The sequence below is a fragment of the Mastomys coucha genome, unplaced genomic scaffold (assembly GCF_008632895.1).
Source record: "Mastomys coucha isolate ucsf_1 unplaced genomic scaffold, UCSF_Mcou_1 pScaffold6, whole genome shotgun sequence".
Classification (NCBI taxonomy): Eukaryota; Metazoa; Chordata; class Mammalia; order Rodentia; family Muridae; genus Mastomys; species Mastomys coucha.
The window spans coordinates 31,631,307-31,641,452 of record NW_022196912.1 but is presented as its reverse complement, the minus strand read 5'-3'; positions in this window follow the sequence as shown (position 1 = coordinate 31,641,452).

Here is a 10,146-nt window from a genome sequence, read left to right as displayed (position 1 = left end):
ATGTTTCCCCTTTAGCTTTGTTTTTCCTACATAATGCCACAACAGCCAGAGCCTACCAAAGTCATCATATGTGGGCACCTCCTGACCACATTCTTAGGGGGAAAACAGAAGCGAGAATGGGGAGATACACACTAAGATGAGGCACGGCTCCCTTACTAGGTGCTCTTCGAGAATATTGTGAAATGAATGCTTCTAGGACATCAAGCTTCATTGGGACCCTGGGGATCTTATCAACCTCTGCCTTCATAGCTTAGGATACTGAAAGCAATGCAGAGATGTTTTCCATATGTGGACAGAGTAGAGAATGTCAGCTCTTGCTCTTGCCCCATGCATTCTGTTGCAAGAGTTCCTGTCTTAAGGGCACCATCAGGTCAACTTTGAAAACGTTCTTCATAAACAAAGTATGAGCCAGAATATTACTTCATCTAAAGTAGTGATTCTCAACTTTTATAATGCTGTGACCCTTTAATACAGTTTCTTATATTCTGGTGACCCTTAACCATAAAATTATTTTCATTGCTACTCCATAACTGTAATTTTGCTGCTATCAAACATAATGGAAATATTTGAGACAGTGAACTTTTGGAGGTAACAGTTTGCCAAAGGGGTCACAACTCGCAGGTTATGATCCACTGGTCTAGGGGCTTGAGTCGGTTTTCATAGTCTCCCTTCAGTCATTTGCTAGGATGAATGCCTGATCTTCGGGCAGAAGGAGAGAGAAGGAATAACTCCCAATCTAGAGGTGAAGTACTCGATGCTATCACTACGAAAAGCCACAGAAAGAGAAACAAAACTGTCTTTAACTGGTACTACTGATGCTTTAAATAGTTAACTCTGTAGAAGGAGAGTTAGAGACAGTACCTAATCCCAGCTTGATGCAATTACTTTAACATGAATTTAAAATAAAATTAAAGTTAACAGTTTAAACTGATGTTTGAGGGTTTTAAAAAGATTTAGTTTCCTTTGGAACCACTGTGTTATTTGATCCAGTACATCTTTACCCAAGTACCATTACTACTAGATTATGCCCATAGGTTGAGTTACAAATGTCTAAAAATCTTAAAATTATTAAGCTCAGATTAGAGTGTTCAAAGCCTATGGTGTTATTTTAGTCTCCTGCCATATCCTCCATTTACTATAAACTTGTTATATTGGCATTCAAATAAAATGTCATAAAGCAAGTATGTAAGGAGGTGTTTGGGGTTTGTTGCAGGCCTCTGTGAGCCAAGTTTGCATGGCAACCAAGATGTATAACAGAAACACTCAAATGGTCTTCATAAAAAGAAAGGCAGAGCAGATCTAAGCTCTCAAAGACGATGGGAGCTGTTCAGAGCAATAACTGGACGCTGGATGGGGACAGCATGTTGTTACCAAACATTTTCTCAGCGTTCCTTTAAGTCCCCCTTTGCCATAGCCACAAACTGCTAATGTGTATGAGGCCAGGTCTCCAGAGATGTAGCTTCATGGAATTCATAGCTGTTACTTTTGGAAACAACCCTCAACGTCATCTTGACCAAACCCCTTGTATTATAGATGAGGGAATGGGGACCTGGATTTCTTCACACTCTCAGGGGCCTGCTCATAGAACAGCAACACACAAGTGTCCTTTTCCCCATATTTTCTGTGTTAGTGAAGTCACTTGTGTTTTCCCACCTGAACACAAACTGCAGTTGTTTTGAGTCAGACCAGAATGAGCAAGTGTGGATTTATAAAGCTTCCATTTGGTCATTGCCTCTGTAAGATTCACAGGAAATTTTTTGGTTCACACATCGTGAGCTACCCAGATCGGTCAACCTACTAGATCCCTACTTAAAAAGGCCAACTCATCAGATTAAGTCTTTTTTATTTATTTAACAGTGCTTTATTTTTCACTATGGAAAAGAGATCCACCAAATCTGACATAGCCCATCGCTACTCACAGAAAGGGAGGGGCTCTCTTTTGAAGTTCTCTGACCTCCTGAAACTCAGTTGTAGGATACAAGGTCAGTTACTTGGAATGAGTCTTCCTTAGAACCAAGTGAAGTCAGGCTCACTAATTGGAAACTTTAACACACTTTAATCTATTAGTGACCACTAAAATGGATATAACCTATGCTGTTAGTGACACAGCTATCCGCCTTTTTTGACCATTTCAAAGCTCCCTGTACTTTCCCCTCCCAGAAATACCAAGAGAAGAACTTGCTAAAAGCTTTGGCTAATATCTTTGCAAACACAAACTGAAATGAAAGCTAGGAACGCATTTAGCACTACGTGGAAATGATGCTTCATTAAACAGGATTATTTCCATGCATGATAAGTGGAAGGACTTCATGAGGTGATATTTGTCCCTTCTCTCTCTACTTATGTCCATCACTTAGAATGTCCTTGACAAAGTTAATCCTCAACATTGAAAGAGGGCTGTCAATCAGTCAGGGCTTCATCAGAGAGATAAAACAACAACAAATGGTATTGAGTCATAGAACTATTCCAGAAACCAGATTTTATGCTATCTTGATGGTTGGTATTACATGTTCCTAAGACTTCTGTCTCTGGATATAGTGTTAACTGACAAGTCAGTAGGACCAAGACATGAATATAAATGGGGGAAAGCCATGGCATGTTGGGGCCCTGTCTGTTTCTCCCTACATTCGGATGGTGATACAAGTGATTTAGGATATGTGGTCAGTTTTCCATAAAGATGCCCATATATCTGACATAAGGTTTAGAAAAGTTAGAGAAAGGAATACATTGGAGCTGAAGATGTTAGGGATCCACACACTGCCACAATAACAAAGTAAACCAGCAGACAGCCATCATTTGTAAGCCCTGAACCACAGATGTCTCATGTGTAAACAGGCTACTTAACCTTATTGCTGCCTTCCAGTTTTGACCAACTGTCTCTTACGCTCAGTCTTCTTTCAGAATCATTCAGAGGAAGACATATTAGGAAGTGTAGTTTAACTCTTTGTAACTAGCTAGCTTGCACAACATAAAATCACTAAAATCACCCCAGATTTTTACCACAGAACTAGAGTTGCTAAATGGTAACCTGTAAAGCACTGTGTGTCTTTTTAATTATTTTGATTTAGTATAAACAGTATTTCCCTGTAGATTTAGCTTGTTCTCTCTGACGATTACTATGATAACTAAGAAGTTTCTTGCACATTAACCAGCCATTTGGAAGGCTTCCTTTATGGCATTCCTATTCAACTTTCAAGACCCTTTTTTTCTAATTGGCTATATTTTTCTTATACTGTATGAGGTATTTATTACACACATACTTTGGATACGAGTCCTTTTTCAGATACATTTGTTGAAAATACATTCTCCCCTGATGTGGCTTGCTTTGGGGAGTTATTAATGGCATCTTTCAATAAATAGTTCTTAACTATAATGGAGTCTAATATCTTTTATTGTTCCATTTTGTGCTCCATTTAAGAAATCTTTTCTTACTTAAAGGTCATGCAGTTATGTTGTTTTTGGAAACTTTATTTCATTACCTGCTGGACTGACATGTATGACTTGCATATGTTTTGCCTGATCTCCTAGTTTATGACAGAAAAGCAATTCCCCTAGCAGTTAATTCATCCTCCCTGGATAAAGGAGAACATTGGTTGCCTTCATTATCCTTCATATAATAGAATATCTTCACCATATAACAAGTACTGGGTATTAGGGTCCAGGGAATCTACTTCTCTTTAGGAACTTATTTTTTTAAAGTTCTTGGTACTCTCAAAGACTCAGACTCTAATTTTTGTCTTTCTGACTTGTGAAATTGCAAAAGTTCTTTTGGATTCTCTACTTTTTAGCTGGCTACTCAGTACCTGGATTCGGAAGAGATGGTCAAAGTACTTGTTGCACATCCAGAGGAGCCAGGTTCTAATTTCCAGCACTGCATGGTGGCTCACAGCCACTTGTAATTCCAGTTCCAGAGAAATCCAGAACCTTATTCTCACTTCCATAGACTGTACACATACATGTGGGCAAAAAAAAACCCTCACATGTAAAATAAAATAAATGGATCTAAAAACTAACAACTACATGCACATAAATCAGTAGATTTATTTGTGGTAGTTTATCTTGCTTACCAACCAGGTTAGATTTGGAATCCATAAAAAAAAAAAAATGCCTCAGTCCAATGGTTGGCTCTGAGTATCTGCATCTGTCTTAGTTAGCTGCTGGTAGAGCTTCTCAGATGACAACCATGCTAGGCTCCTGTCATGCATGTGGAGGTTGGGGACCTCTATGGAAGAATTAGGGGAAGGATTGAAGGAACTGAAGGGGATGGCAACCCCAAAGCAAGACCAAGAGTGTCAACTAACCTGGGAGCTCCCAGAGACTGAGCCACCAATCAAAGTGCATTCACGGGCTGGTCTATGGCCCCTGGCAGATATTTGGCAGAGGACTGCCTTGTCTGGCTTCAGTGTGCCTAATCCGGTAGAGACTTGATGCCCCAGGGAAGGGGGATGCTAGGGGGATGAGCTGGGGGTAGTGGGTGGTGTGGGGAGGCACCCTCTCAGAGGCAAAGGGGAGAGGGGATGGGATGAAGAACTCTGGGAGGGGGCACTGGGAAGGGTAGCAACATTTGGAATGCAAACAAATAAAATAATTTAATAAAATAAAAATAAACAAAAAACCTCTATGCCACTGGGAAAATCTATAAAGACATCTCCAGAAGCATCAATGGAAGGATTAAGAGGGGGAAGATCCTTTTCTACAGTGGTTAACACCTTGAAGCAGTTACCCAGGTCCAAAGAAGTCAGCGGGAAAAGCACTATTGCTTACCCACTACTTGCTTCTTGCTGCTGAATTCTTGGAGCTTAATGAAGCGTAGTGCTTCTTGCTGCTGATCATCCCCCCAGCCTTCACTGGCATCAGAATCTAGATTGTTCAGATTTCCAACACGAACTGAAGACCAGTAGTGCTCCAGCAATCCTCCAGACCCTGAGTGCCAGATTGAGACTTCTGGGGCTTCCAGACTAACAGCCTCTCAGCCTCTCTGTTTACAGACAACCTCTATTGGACTACCCATGCTATCATGGAAACTAATACATTAAGGCTCCCTTAATAGGTTGTACTTGTTGCTTAGACTTTGCTGCTTTGGAGACCCCTGACTAATACAAAATGTCTGTGAACTTCTTTCCGAGACTGTGGGCATTCAACCCAGGGTGACTTTCTCATGATTTCAGAAAGGACTTTTACCATTTAATCTGCCCCCCTTACCCCCTGAACATTATCAACAAAATAGCTACAATCCTTCTATACTCCTGTTTAATAATTTCAATCAATGCAGTCTATTTAGACATGTTTCTAATCTCATTGCTTGTGTTGCTAATAGCATGTATGTGGATGTGTGTGTGTGTATGTGTGTGTACACGTGTGTATGTGTATGTGTACACAAGGGTTATGTTTGTTTTGTTGTGTTGTAGGCTATATTATATTTTGCTTCTCCAAAGAAATATAAACAATACAATGAATATTGATTGATTCACTAATTGGATGATATACATTGACTTATGCATTTCTGGTGGTTCACAAACCCAAATATCTAGAGGATGAATTATCAAGCAAGGACTTAAGAAAGCTCATGGAATTCAGGTCTGAATGCCAACAAACTGGAAAACCAAGAAAAAGCCCATACCATGGTTCAAGACACTCAAAAGTAAAAATTCTCCCTCACTTGGTGGAAAATTTGCCTTTTTGTGATAAACTGTCTTTCAGTGAGCTAGGTGTAGTCTACCAACACTAGGGAAAACAACTTGCTTTAGCTGGTCTATCCATTCCAATGTCAACACCACCCAAAGTAGCTTCTAGCAGTACTCAGAATAATATCTGGCTGAATGTCTGGGTAGTGTGGGCTAGCCAACTTGACATCAAAACTGACCCTCACATAAAATCAAATAATCAGTTCAATGGTTGAGTGGGATCTACTCTGTTAGACAGGAGACTTACTTGTGGACCACTTTAAAGAGAATGAATGTTTTACATTACCCCATTGTAGAGATTTGGGTACAAACCAGTTCCTTGATTAGTGATAAGAGCTTCAGGACCTATAGTTCTTGTCTCTATACCAAGGAAAAGATTCTTGGAAGATCTATAAGATTGGAGGCAAATATATTGTAGATTCGTCTTTCCATAATGAATGTTACACTTAACACTGATTTTTTAACTTTATGGTGAAGAAACTTTGTTATCAGATCAACCAACTTGGGCTTGGACCTTATTTTTCTGTTCTTAGAATCCACAAGACTAAGAACATTGAAACTTAAGTTTATTCAGTTATCAGTTTTGAAGATAAAATGTTTTCATTTCTGAGTACTTCTCTTAGTTCTATATTTGCTAATTTTTGGTGTGGATATGTCTTACCATCCAGCAAGGCTTCTATATTTGAAATACAATTCAAAATACCTCAACTTGTGATTGCATACTTTTATAAACTTATCCAGAGGTATATTTTTAAATAGTATATGTCATATATATTTTCTAAATACTATACATATTATACAGAGTATATTTCATGTTATAAATATTTTATTATAAATACTAGTATTATGTCATATACAAATTTATACAATACTACACATAATGTATACATATTAAATATAATATTTTATATAGAATAAATATATATTATATTATGTTTCTATTTATCTGCTGGATACTGGGACTGGTCATCTCATATAATACAAACAAAAATCTTCAATAAAATAGTAAAAGTAAATATATACTGACCTTTTAGGCAAGATATATCCAGTGGTGAAATCATGGCATGGGTATTAAAGGGATGACTAATATTATGACTGAATTTAAGCCTGATATTTCAAACCTGATCAAAAGTTCATGGCTAGGGATGTCATAGACCACAAGGCCAGAGTATTGTTTTGCTAACTGGAAGTACTTTCAAGTTGCCTTCTAAATATTTGTTATTTTCACAGGTTAGTGATGGTATCACCCTTGGTCAGTGAGCTGTGTTTTGTGGTGAGCAGTGTTAAAACAGACTTATACCTGATCAAAGGGATGAGACTAAGTGACTGTTGATTTCTCTTCACTAAACAGGACATCTATAGCACTCCCTTGAAGGCTAGGGGAACAACTGAGAAAAGGAGCAGAAAGAATAGAAAAGCTAGATTATGGGGAGGAAGGCTTCTTATTTTCTGGATAGGGCATACCCATAGCACTCGGGAATGCACTTCAATTAGTCCTGCACAAGATGAGGCCCATCAACATAGTCCCTATGGTCAGCCAATGGCTGCAAAGGGAGAGTCATTTTGCTATAGGGGTGTGACCACTGCTAAATTTCTGGGTTCCAGTAAACAGCCCCATACTAGTGCTCATGTAACTAGCCCTAATGCAGTCTAGTGGGTCATTGAAAAAATACATGGGTTATAAAAGTAGACAAAGAACTTATTGGAATGAAGAAGGGGTCTAGATGGAGTGCAGAGGGGACACGAGGATTATGAGGAACAAATATGATAAAAACATATATAAGTATGAAATTATGAAATCATAAACCCACCCAAATAGTTCTAAACGTGAATTATTTACAAGACACCTTTAGATTCCCAATTTATTTTAAAGAACCCATAAAGATTAGGATGTATACCAGACTGGTTTATGTAGAAGACTCAAAATGAAGACACATTAATTAACCAAGCCCTATCTAAATAAGTGACCTTGCTTCATATTGGAAAGTTGATGACTAAATATATTTTTACATTGTCATTTTTTTCAGTGTTTCTCTGAGTAGCCTTGGCTGTCCTGGCACTCACTCTATAGACTAGACTGGCCTTAATCTGGAAGTTCCACCTGCCTCTGCCTCCTGGGTGATGGAATTAAAGGCATGTGCCACTATATGGTAACTATTTTTCCATTAATTTATTCATTTATTCACTTTACATCCCAATTGTGCTCCCTACCCTGTTCTTCTCTCCTGCCTGTCCCACTCTTACAAATTCTTCCCCTCCCCATTACCCCTTAGTTTTCTCCTCAGAGAAGTAGAAGGCCCTGCCCTGGGACATCCAGTCACAGCAGAAATAAGTGCATCCTATCTCCCTGAGGCCCAACCAGGCAATCCAGTTAAGATGAGGGGATCCAAATTAGGCAACACAGTCCCAGACAGCCTCAGCTCCAATTGTTAGGGGATCGACATAAAGACCTTTGCATGCTCTTTGGTTGGTAGTTTAGTCTCAGTGAGCCACCATGGGTCTAGGTTAGTTGACTCTGTAGTGTCTGTGACCTCTTTGGCTAGCTCAGTTCTATCCCCTACTCTTCCACAAGACTCCCTGAGCTCCACATGACCATATCCAACTGCTCTCTGCGTTCCATTGTGTAGCCCAAATCTACTCCTCAGAGGCTCGCTGCACCAGGAACACGCAAGTTAGGCCCACCTTCCCAATACCTGCTGCATCAAGAATAATCAGGGAGAACCACATGGTCAGCATAAGAAAACAATCAACAAGAACTAGGACAGTACGGTACCTTCAGAGAACAGCTATCCTACTACAGCAACCACTGGATATACTAACACAACTCAAGCATAAAAAAATGGCCTTACATCCAATCTCATAAAGGTGTTAGATGCCTTTAAAGAGAAAATGAGTAAATCTCTTAAAGAAATACAGGAAAGTACAATTTAAAAAAGTAAAGGAAATTAATAAAACTGTCAAGACCTGGAAATGGAAATGGAAGCAATAAAGAAAATACAAACTGAGGAAATCCTGGAGATGGGAAACATAGGGGAAAGAACAAGAACAACAGGCACAAACATCACCAACAGAATACAAGAGAGGGAAGAGAGAATCTTGGGTGTAGAAAATATAACAGAAAAAGTTGATATACCAGTCAAAGTAAACGAATTCTTTACAGATAGCCAGAATAATACCTTCCTTCCAACACTCTTACTTTGGGGTCAAGTGACAACAGGGCCATGAATGGGGTTTGCCCTCCTCTCTCTTAGGCCTGAGGATATCTTGGCACTCATGTTATTCATTTTCATGTTGTGATTTCCATTCTGTGCTTGAAGTATCATTGTTATTGTTACCAACCTTGTACACAAAGATTCCTGATGTTATGGGCAGAAATTTTCATAATACTATAATATCTTGATGGTTAGTAATTAGTCATTATGTATGTTAATGAACTGCATATTTCTCTAACATAACATCACATGTTATGTTCACCAACAATAATGAGGAGAATCAGTAGTCAAAAAGGAGATGAATAAGGGGAAATATATAAATATATAAATATATAATTGCAACAATTATGCAAGACAAGACTGGTTGGTAGGCAGCAATAAAAATATGAGACATTTTTCAAAAAATATTTCAAAAAATCTGCATGGATTCATTTGGTGCTGCCAAAAGCTCGACATTTAAAAAATAAAAATAAAAAATAAATAGAGCTTTAGTTATTCTGGAGATTTTTGCTTGAAGTGAAATGCGAAGGAGAAATAAGCATATCACAGACATCTCAAGTCAATTTTCAGAGAAAACACAGAAGACTCGGGTAAATTCAACTTCAGATAAACAAAAGACAGCCATCTGGATAAATAAATTCCACAATGAGGTAACACAGTAAAATTTATCTTTTATCTGTAAAAAAAATTAAATTGAATTAAATGTTTTTTAATTTTTGTATCTTTGGCTGCAATTAGCATAGTATGAACTCATATAAATCAGCTAAAGTGCATGTTTCAATGATTTTTAGTCCATGCTCACTCACATATCACCCCTGTCTAAATTTAGAACATTTCCTTGTACCCCAAAGGACGTTGTTTAGTAGTTGTCACTTTTTAGACTCAGAGGAGCTAACCCCATACTGGGGGTACTTATAGCAGCTGAGACCTTAGAACAGCCAGACACATTGGCTGCCTTAAGTACAAAGTTGTGTTCTAAAGGAAAAGCTACCAAACAAAGAGCATACATGGGCTGGTCTGAGGCCCCAGCAACATATGAGGACTGCCTTATCTGGTCTCAGTGGGAGGGAGGAGATGTGTTTGGTCCTGTGGAGGCTTGATGCTCCAGAGAAGGGGATGCCAGAGGAGGGAAGTGGAAACAGGAGGGGGAGCACCCTCCTTAGAGGTAAGGGGGAGGGGGAGGGGAGAGGAGCTCGTGGAAGGGGGATCAGGAAGAGGGACAACATTGGAAATGTAAACAAATAAAATAA